An 11,769-nucleotide genomic window follows, 5' to 3' on the forward strand; every position below is an offset into this window, starting at 1 on the left:
GCTCACTGTTCATCCCAGAGGCAGCATCGATCGGCTTCAGTTAGCAGCAGTAGCGAAGGAATCACTCCATCGGGTTTAGTTAACAGCCATCGATCGATCTCTCGGGTTCAGTAACGCGTAGCCTGCAGTACAATCGCTCGGGTTCAGTTAGAGCCCAACGCCTCGCTCGGGTTCAGTTAGAGACAACGCCTCACACACATGCGCATACGTACGAGAGAAACGCGCATTGCTCCGCCCCTGACCTCCCACCGTAACCGGCAACTCCCTGAAATTTTCCTCCCCCTCGCTTCTACCACGGTTTTTTCCGTCATGGACGGCCCAAAGAATGTCATGCAGCTGCGTCTCCGGCTCGCCCAGGACGAAAAGCCCATTTTCTGTCATGATTTTTTGTCATAGAAGTAGGAGCCCACCACATCTATGATGATACCGGGTTTTGTCACAATTATCATCATAGAAGTGTCATATCTATGACAGAAAAAAAATTCGTCCGACCCAAAATGTCACGGATGTGTCTTTTTTTTGTAGTGGTCCCACTCGTAAGCTACGGTGGGGTTTCGAGTCTCGTCACTGTATTCGCTATAGGCACCCCATGGGCGTCTTGGCAACTTCTCCGGACGCCCCACCGGCAGCCGCTCCCACATCCAAATGGAGAAGGCCTAGACAAAGCCACCCATATTGGACTTGTCTTCCGTCCTCTGCGTTGCGTCGTCAAGTTGCAAAACATCAAATGAGGACCAGATATAACAAAATGTCATGGACACACTTTCGTACGTAGGTAGGCAATTAGATCCTCTCTTACCGAACGGTATAGGTAGGCGAGAGATGCGGTTCCCCAACTGTACCCTGCCTCCTAGTCCGCTAGGAAGAAGAGATACGACCAAATGGCAGAGTTCCTAGAGCTGTCTGGAAACACGACCTCCATGAGAATGTACCACAGGTAGGCCCTCGCATACCACTCCACAATCGTCTCGTCGGCGCCTTGATACGCCTCCAACGTATATATAATTTTTGATTGTTCCATGCTATTATATTACCCCTTTTGGATGTTTATGGGCTTTATTTTACACATTTATATCATTTTTGGGACTAACCTACTAACCGGAGGCCCAACCCATATTGCTGTTTTTTTTGCCTATTTTAGTATTTGAAAGAAAAGGAATATCAAACGAAGTCCAAACAGAATGAAACCTTCGGGAGCGTGATTTTTGGAATGAACGTGATCCAGAGGACTTGGACTGCAAGTCAAGAAGCAGCCGAGGCAGCCACGAGATAGGAGGCCGCGCCCCCCTGTAGGGCGCGCCCCCTGTCTCATGGGCCCCTCGGGCGGCCACCGACGTACTTCTTCCTCCTATATATACCTACGTACCCCGAAAACATCCAGGGGCACCACGAAACACAATTTCCACCGTCGTAACCTTCTGTATCCGCGAGATCCCATCTTGGAGCCTTCGCTGACACTCTGCCGGAGGGGGGATCGACCATGGAGGGCTTCTACATCAACATCCTTGCCCCTCCGATGAGTTGTGAGTAGTTTACCACAGACCTACGGGTCCATAGTTATTAGCTAGATGGCTTCTTCTCCCTTTTTGGATCTCAATACAATGTTCTCCCCCTCTCTTCTGGAGATCTATTAGATGTAAACTCTTTTTGCGGTGTGTTTGTCGAGATCCGATGAATTGTGGGTTTATGATCAAGTTTATCTATGTATAATATTTGAATCTTCTCTGAATTCTTTTATGTATGATTGAGTTATCTTTGCAAGTCTCTTCGAATTATCAGTTTGGTTTAGCCTACTAGATTGATCTTTCTTGCCATGGGAGAAGTGCTTAGCTTTGGGTTCAATCTTGCGGTGTCCTTACCCAATGACAGAAAGGGTTGCAAGGCACGTATTGTATTTTTTGCCATTGAGGATAACAAGATGGGGTTTATATCATATTGCATGAGTTTATCCCTCTACATCATGTCATTTTGCTTAATGCGTTACTCTGTTCTTATGAACTTAATACTCTAGATGCAGGCAGGAGTCGGTCGATGTGTGGAGTAATAGTAGTAGATGCAGGCAGGAGTCGGCCTACTTGTTATGTACGTGATGCCTATATACATGATCATGCCTAGATAATCTCATAACTAAGTGCTTTTCTATCAATTGCTCGACAGTAATTTGTTCACCCACCGTAATACTTATGCTATCTTGAGAGAAGCCACTAGTGAAACCTATGGCCCCCGGGTCTATCTCTTATCATATTTGCTTCCAATCTAGTTTTATTTGCATCTTTACTTTTTGCATCTATATTATAAAATACCAAAAATATATTTATCTTATCTTTCTATCTTTATTAGATCTCACTTTCGCAAGTGGCCCTGAAGGGATTTACAACCCCTTCATTGCGTTGGTTGCGAGTTCTCAGTTTGTTTGTGTAGGTGCGTGGGACTTTTCAGGAGCCTCCTACTGGATTGATACCTTGGTTCTCAAAAACTAAGGGAAATACTTATGCTACTATTGCTGCATCACTCTCTCCTCTTCGATGAAAACCAACGCAAGCTCAAGACGTAGCAAGAAGGATTTCTGGCGCTGTTGCTGGGGAGGTCTTCGCTCAAGTCAAGACATACCAAGTACCCATCACAAACCCATCTCCCTCGCATTTACATTATTTGCCATTTTCCTCTCGTTTTCCTCTCCCCCACTTCACCCTTGCCGTTTTATTCGCTCTCTCTTTCCCAATCTCCTCCTCTCTTTTTCGCCTGCCTTCTTTTGTGTGCTTGTGTGCTTGTTTGACCTTATGGCTTCGCCTAAGGGTCCTGACCACCTTCTCAGAAGGATGGATGAGATTGAATCAAATATTAGAAGCTTTATGAATTTGCAATTTGAGCATTATAATTTCTTTAGAAAAGAGCTTAAGGAACAAAAAAGTTTTTTGGGGTTTATGAACAAAGAGCTTGATGATATGAATAAAGAATTTTATGGTGTTAAATTACCCGGCTTGAAAATGCTATAGCCAAAATTTCTAACAAGCAAGCCACCTTAGTAAATAAGATGGCCACTAAACCAGAAAAATTACATGAAAATAATGATGAGGATCTTAAAGTTATTGATGCGTCTCCTATTAGATCTATGTTTTGCAATATGAATTTTGATGATTATGGGACTGATGACGAATCAACTTTTCCTAGAAGGCGTCCCAAGAATTCGGAGTCTTTAGATCTTGATGCTAAATTTGGTAAAAGTGAGATTGGAGAATCCTCAACTTCTAATAATATTGAACCTACTATGTCGGATTTCAAGGAATTTGATTATGATAATTGTTCTTTAAAAGGTTGTATTTCCTTGTTGCAATCCGTTGTTAATTCTCGTCATGCTTATAGTCAAAACAAATCTTTTACCAAACATATTGTTGATGCGTTGATGCAATCTTATGATGAAAAACTTAATTTGGAAGTTTCTATACCTAGAAAACTTAATGATGAGTGGGAACCTACTATAAAGATTAGAATTAAAGATTATGAGTGTTTTGATTTGTGTGATTTGGGTGCTAGTGTTTTCACGATTCCGAAAACTTTATGTGATATTCTAGGTTTCCATGATCTTGATGATTGCTCTTTAAATTTGCACCTTGCAGATTCCACCATTAAAAAGCCAATGAGAAGGATCAATGATGTTCTTATTGTTGCAAATAGAAATTCGGTGCCCGTAGATTTTGTCGTTCTTGATATAGATTGCAATCTTTCTTGCCCTATTATTCTTGGTAGACCTTTCCTTAGAACGATTGGCGCGATTATTGATATGAAGAAAGAGAATATTAGATTCCAATTTCCATTAAAAAAGGCATGGAGCACTTTCCAAGAAAGAAAGTCAAATTACCTTATGAATCTATCATGCGTGCTACTTATGAATTTAGTGTGAAAGATGGCACTCGTTAGATCTATCCTTGCTTTTATGCCTAGCTAGGGGCATTAAACGATAGCGCTAGTTGGGAGGCAACCCAATTTTCTTTATGTTTTTTGTTTTTGCTCTTGTTTAGTAATAAATCTTGCATCTACCTTCTGTTTAGATGTGTTTTTATCTTTTAATTAGTGTTTGTGCCAAGTACAACCTATAGGATAACTTACGATGATAGTTGATTTGATTCTGCTGAAGAACAAAAACTTTGCGCGCACGAATATAATTTTGTTAAATCACAGGAACGTGCTTTTGCGTTGATTCTTTTTGCTGCCGTTCAATAAACAAATTTTCCAGGCCTTCCTACGTTGGTAGGATTTTTAGAGTTCCAGAAGTTTGCGTTAGTTACAGATTGCTACAGACTGTTCTGTTTTTGACAGATTCTGTTTTCCGTGTGTTGTTTGCTTATTTCAATGCATCCATGGCTAGTAAATTAGTTTATAAACCATAAAGGAGTTGGAATACAGTAGGTTTAACACCAAGATAAATAAAGAATGAGTTCATTGCAGTACCTTATGTGGTGGTTTTGTTTTCTTTCACTAACGGAGCTTATAAGATTTCCTGTTGAGTTTTGTGTTGTGAAGTTTTCAAGTTTTTGGTAAAGCTTTTATGGACTATGGAATAAAGGGTGGCAAGAGACTAAGCTTGGGGATGCCCAAGGCACCCCAAGATATTCAAGAATAGCCAAAAGCCTAAGCTTGGGGATGCCCCGGGAAGGCATCCCGTCTTTCGTCTTCGTTCATTGGTAACTTTACTTGGAGCTATATTTTTATTCACTACATGATATGTGTTTTGCTTGGAGCGTCGTGTATTATATTAGTCTTTGCCTTTTAGTTTACCACAATCATCTTTGCTGTACACACCTTTTGGGAGAAGCCAATTTGATTAGAATTTGCTAGAATACTCTATGTGCTTCACTTATATCTTTTGAGCTTGATAGTTTTTGCTCTAGTGCTTCACTTACATCTTTTAGAGCACGGTGGTGTCTTAATTTTGAAGAAATTTCTAGTCTCTCATGCTTCACTTATATCTTTTTGAGAGTCTTTTAGAACAGCATGGTATTTGCTATGGTCACAAAGTTGGTCCTAAAATGATGAGCATCCAAGTTGGGTATAATAAAAACTATCATAGAAAAAGAATTGGATGCTATGATCAATTTGATGCTTGATAATTGTTTTGAGATATAAAGGTAGTAATGTTAGGGTCATGCTAGTGGGTAATTATGAAATTGAGAAATACTTTTGTTGAAGTTGGCAAGTCCCGTAGCATGCACGTATTGTAAAAGTTGTGTGACAAATTTGTTGCATGAGGTGCTCTTTTGATTGTCTTCCTTATGAGTGGCAGTCGGGGACGAGCGATGGTCTTTTTCTACCAATCTATCCCTCTTGGGGCATGCGTAGTAGTACTTTGCTTCGAGAGCTAACTAGGCTTTTGCAATAAGTATATGAGTTCTTTTTGACTAATGTGAGTCCACGGATATATGCACACTTCCACTTTGCTAACCTTTATTATTACCGCGCAACTTTCGCCGATATCATAAACCCCTTATTTACCTTCCTCAAAACAGCCACCATACCTACCTATTATGGCATTTCCATAGCCATTCCGAGATATATTACCATGCAACTTCCCGCCGTTCCTTCATTATGAGACGTTCCATCATTGTCATATTGCTCTTTGCATGATCATGTAGTTGACATCGTATTTGTGGCAAGGCCACTTTCATAATTTTCATACATGTCGCTCTTGATTCATTGCATATCCCGGTACACCGCCGGAGGCATTCATATAGAGTCATATCTTGTTCTAGCTTTGAGTTGTAATTCTTGAGTTGTAAATCCATAAAAGTGTGATGATCTTCATTATTAGAGCATTGTCCTAGTGAGGAAAGGATGATGAAGGCTATGATTCCCCCACAACTCGGGATGAGACTTCGGACTTTACAAAAAGAAAAGAAAATGAGAAAAGGAAAAAAATAGAAAGGCCAAAAAAAGGCCAAAGAAAAAAAAGAAAAAAAAGAAAAAAAGAAAAAGAAAAAATAATAATAAAATGAGAGAAAAAGAGAGAAGGGACAATGCTACTATCTCTTTTTCCACACTTGTGCTTCAAAGTAGCACCATGATCTTCATGATAGAGAGTCTCCTATGTTGTCACTTTCATATACTAAGTGGGAATTTTTCATTATAGAACTTGGCTTGTATATTCCAATGATGGGCTTCCTCAAAATGCCCTAGGTCTTTGTGAGCAAGCAAGTTGGATGCACACCCACTTAGTTTCTTTTGTTGATCTTTCATATATTTATAGCTATAGTGCATCCGTTGCATGGCAATCCCTACTCACTCACATTGATATCTATTAGTGAGCATCTCTATATAGCCCGTTAGTACGCCTAGTTGATGTGAGACTATCTTCTCCCTTTTTTCCCTCACAACCACCACCATATACCACCATAGTGCTATGTCTATGGCTTATGCTCATGTATTGCGTAAGAGTTGAAAAAGCTGAAGCGCGTTAAAAAGTATGAAACAATTGCTCGGCTCGTCATCGGGGTTGTGCATGATGGGAGTATTTTGTGTAATGAAAATGAAGCATGGCCTAACTATATCATTTTGTAGGGATAAGCTTTCTTTGGCTATGTTATTTTGATAGGACATGATTATTTGCTAGTATGCTTTGAAGCATTATTAATTTTATGTTTTATAAGCTTTTATTTTAAATCATTTGGATCTAAACATTCATGTCACAATAAAGAAAATTACATTAAGAATTATGCTAGGTAGCATTCCACATCAAAAATTTCTTTTTTATCATTTACCTACTCGAGGACGAGCAGGAATTAAGCTTGGGGATGCTTGATACGCCTCCAACGTATCTATAATTTTTGATTGTTCCATGCTATTATATTACCCCTTTTGGATGTTTATGGGCTTTATTTTACACATTTATATCATTTCTTGGACTAACCTACTAACCGGAGGCCCAGCCCATATTGCTGTTTTTTTGCCTATTTCAGTATTTCGAAGAAAAGGAATATCAAACGGAGTCCAAACGGAATGAAACCTTCGGGAGCGTGATTTTTGGAACGAACGTGATCCACAGGACTTGAAGTGCAAGTCAAGAAGCAGCCGAGGCAGCCATGAGATAGGAGGCCGCCCCCCTGTAGGGCGCGACCCCTGTCTCGTGGGCCCCTCGAGTGGACACCGACGTACTTCTTCCTCCTATATATACCTACGTACCCCGAAAATATCTAGGGGCACCATGAAACACAATTTCCACCGCCGTAACCTTCTGTATCCGCGAGATCCCATCTTGGAGCCTTCGTCGGCACTCTGCCGGAGGGGGAATCGACCACGGAGGGCTTCTACATCAACATCCTTGCCCCTCCGATGAGTTGTGAGTAGTTTACCACAGACCTACGAGTCCATAGTTATTATCTAGATGGATTCTTCTCTCTTTTGGATCTCAATACAATGTCCTCCCCCTCTCTTGTGGAGATCTATTCGATGTAAACTCTTTTTGTGGTGTGTTTGTCGAGATCCGATGAATTGTGGGTTTGTGATCAAGTTTATCTATGAATAATATTTGAATCTTCTCTGAATTCTTTTATGTATGATTGAGTTATCTTTGCAAGTCTCTTCAAATTATCAGTTTGGTTTGGCCTTCTAGATTGATCTTTCTTGCCATGGGAGAAGTGCTTAGCTTTGGGTTCAATCTTGCGGTGTCCTTACCTAGTGACAGAAAGGGTTGCAAGGCACGTATTGTATTGTTGCCATCGAGGATAACAAGATGGGGTTTATATCATATTGCATGAGTTTATCCCTCTACATCATGTCATCTTGCTTAATGCGTTACTCTGTTCTTATGAACTTAATACTCTAGATGCAGGCAGGAGTTGGTCGATGTGTGGAGTAATAGTAGTAGATGCAGGCAGGAGTCGGTCTACTTGTTATGGACGTGATGCCTATATACATGATCATTCCTAGATAATCTAATAACTATGCGCTTTTCTATCAACTGCTCGACAGTAATTTGTTCACCCACCGTAATACTTATGCTATCTTGAGAGAAGCCACTAGTGAAACCTATGGCCCCCGGGTCTATCTCTTATCATATTTGCTTCCAATCTACTTTTATTTGCATCTTTACTTTTTGCATCTATATTATAAAATACCAAAAATATATTTATCTTGTCTTTCTATCTTTATTAGATCTCACTTTCGCAAGTGGCCCTGAAGGGATTGACAACCCCTTTATTGTGTTGGTTGCGAGTTCTCAGTTTGTTTGTGTAGGTGTGTGGGACTTTTGAGGAGCCTCCTACTGGATTGATACCTTGGTTCTCAAAAACTGAGGAAAATACTTACGCTACTATTGCTGCATCACCCTCTCCTCTTCGAGGAAAACCAACGCAAGCTCAAGACGTAGCACGCCTTCGGGGCATTACTGCCGGTGCTCTGAGAGCCAGATCAACGGCACACCAGATGTACGGTTACCCTTAGTAGTGGGGTAGTCGCCGATGAGGGTGGCAACTCTCTACTGCCAGTTGGTCCTCTCCACTCGCCCGGTGAGTGCATGACCCTCGATCGCCATGGCTGTAATCATCGCCCAATCCTCGAGGGTCACCGTCATCTCCCCGCATGGCAGATGGAAAGAATGGGTCTCCGGTCGCCACCGGTCAATCAACGCTTTCAGAGCTCTGTGGACAACCGTCGGCGGCTGACGCTTGAACTGCAACACAAAACCCAACAGACGGGCTTTCTTGAAGAATGATGCGTAGCACTCGTCGTAGTCCATATTCCCATGAACCCCGTGACCCCTCATGCACAGTGGCTGGAGCATCTGTCAAAAAGTGAACGCAAAAAGTTAGGAAATCATTTTCATCAATCCGAAAACTTTGATCAAAATTTCATTCATATCACTTACCTCTCCGTTCTCTATGAACCGGGCACGATGACCCTTGTCGAATGCCCAGTCCAGCATGGAGTACCGTGGGCTGATGTTGTCCGCAAGAGGTGGCCGCCTTAATAAAATTTCATAAACAAAAGCACCATAAGCATAAAGCATACATAAACAAAAAATGAACTCAAATCATATCAGCATGCATCATATCAAAATAAAATTTTAAGCATATTCCTCCAACAACATCTACTACACATGATGGATTAAATCTTATCAACATGCATCATATCAAAAAAAATCCTCCAACATACATCATATCATCATATTTTTAAATAATTTTTCCAAACAACATCTTCATATCATCATATCAACATGCATCATCAAACTAGGGTTCATCTTCACACTAGATCATATCATCATATCAACATGCATCATCAAACTAGGGTTCATCCTCATATCAACATTACATCATAATTTTTTTAACAAAAAAAATTATGAACTAGGGTTCATCTTCACACTAACATATGAACTATTGATTGGAGTTCATATCCAATACACTAGTTACTAAAGAACTAAGAACTAGAACTACAATCAATCTTAGGTGAAAAAAATCCAATCTAAGTTCAAAAATATGAGGGATTTCAAGCAAATAATGCATCGAATCGGAAGCAAGTTTGCAAAAACTAATTGGAGGGATTGGAGGAGCTTATGTTTCTCTCTTCGGGGCCATCTCGATCCGCAAAAACGATCAACAAACGGTGAAGATCCGAGGGGGGAGTGGAGGTGATGAGAGAGGGAGAGAGGGCGACTTGGGGGAGAAAATGAGGAACTGCCGACGGCGGGAGGGGGAGGGGTGGGGAGATGGGCAGGGGCGCGGAGGTTTCAGGCGAAATAACTGCCTGGACCCTACCGCCAGGGGCTCTGGCGGTAGGGTTAGACAGGGTACCGCCAGGTGCCCTCGTGGTAGGGTGCGACGGAGGGGGACGGCGGCCGTTTTTGCGTGCTGACATGGATAAGTACCCTACCGCCAGGGCCCCTGGCGGTAGGATGTCTAACCCTACCGCCAGAGCCCCTGGCGATCAGAAAAAGGGTCAAATCCCGATTTTTTTTCAAATCAGGGTCAGATCCTGAAATTGTTAGGAAAAGGGTCAAAACACGAAATTTTGCCTGCCTGCGTAGCGTGCTCTGTGTGCTAGCTGTGTCATCGACTATGTGACCTTGTGATATTTTTGTGATAAGGATACAGGGAGGTCGATCGACTATGCCAATATGCAGTTCAGTTCAAATCTGTGAAAAAATTAGCCATTTTCGAAAATAACTTTTAATCCGGTCATTTATTTTTAAAACAGTATAATCAGCACAACATAGGACATTTTGGTCATTTCAGCACATTTCAGAATAAGCCGCATCTACTTCAACACAACCACCAAACGACTACACTTCAGCTGCAACCTTTCAGCCACAGCTAGCAGCTACAGCTGCTCCTTCTAGCCGGAGCCATTGCAGCTGTAGCCGAAGAAGTTGCAGCCCAAACGAACACACCCTTACTATGCAGCAACAGGAGAGGCAGCTTCCTGTTCTAGCGGCCCAACCCGCAACGCCTTCTCACGAAAATTATCATGGACAAACTGAAAAAATAAAGAGTAATCTTTGAAATCTGAAATCAACATGGAGAATAACTAGACTGATAAATGAAGAATGATATGGAAACTAGAAAATGATAAATAGCAAGGCAAGTTAATTATAAATGATAACTAAAGAATGAAATAATGAGGATGACTGATACATGATGGCACTGACAACTACTAAGGATGAAAATAGAGATTACATGGAGGTTGATGACTAAAAGCACTACTAAATAATAAAACATGGAGACTGATGAGTAATGAATGAAGAATGAGAAAACTAAGAAGAATACCAAGAAGACTAAGGAATGAAGATAAGTAAGGATTGATAACTAAGAAAAGACGACATGGAGACTGAAGAAAGAAGAAGCATAGACTTGAGTGACACGGGCGACGATTGGATCTCGCTCAGCCTAGCAGCTCCCTTCAACGATCCCTCCACCTCGCTGCTGCCAGGGGTCGCCACCGAGCCCGTGTGGGGACGACGACAACGATGCGTCCTCCCTCCATGGTGGCGACGGTACATCCTATAGCGGCAGTGCGTGGGTTACGGGCTACGACATGGCGATTTGCACCCTCGGCAAAGCCGGTGGCTCAATGTCGACAATGGACGAAGGGATCGGGCGCTCTTGGCTGGGATGATGTGGTCTCTATAGCCACGCGCTCCGAGCCGATGGGCTGCGGCGGACCTATGGAGCACTGGTTGTAGCCACTGACGGCGTGGCGGTGGTGGTTGCCTGCTCCTGCGTGATTGCGTGGTGGTGGCGGCAGCCGGCCAGGTAGCGGCTGGACCCTTTCGTTTAGTCCCCATCAGAGAAGGCGGCGATCCATGCACGAGACGCTTGATGGAGGTTCTTTGAACTGATCTGGGTGAAATCCTTCTCTCGGCTAAATGCCAAGGCCGGTGATGGTGGCGCTCTTCGGTGTCGTTCCCTTCTTGAAGGCATCACCATTGAGAAGTTTCATACCACTATCTGCTACCTCCGGGGGAAACCCTAGATCAGTAGATCGGATGACGGCGGCGCTCTTGTATTGTTCCCCCTTGGGGGTGTCATTCTTGGAGGTGTACACATGCTCGAGGAACCAGTGGACGGTATCTTTGGTGGAGCAGTGCATCATCCTACACATTGATGGTGGCGAATCTCGGTGGGGTGGCATAGTGGAGACTCGGTGTTTGCTGTGTGGCGATGGACTCGCGTAGGAGGAAGACACCTCTGGCGTCGTGGTGGTGTCAATGGAAGAGAGGCCTGACAAGACGGTGCTGATGTCTCGTGCAGTGTGCGCATGTGGTGCCCACTGAGAATGCACCAG

At 42.6% G+C, this 11,769-nt stretch overlaps 1 pseudogene; it reads right to left on the reverse strand.

The window, feature by feature from the left end:
* Window positions 1–9,563, reverse strand: part of LOC119292929 — a 28,459-nt pseudogene extending 18,896 nt beyond the window's left edge.
* Window positions 9,564–11,769: the final 2,206 nt, after the last annotated feature.

The sequence above is a fragment of the Triticum dicoccoides genome, chromosome 4B (assembly GCF_002162155.2).
Source record: "Triticum dicoccoides isolate Atlit2015 ecotype Zavitan chromosome 4B, WEW_v2.0, whole genome shotgun sequence".
In the NCBI taxonomy this organism is placed as follows: Eukaryota; Viridiplantae; Streptophyta; class Magnoliopsida; order Poales; family Poaceae; genus Triticum; species Triticum dicoccoides.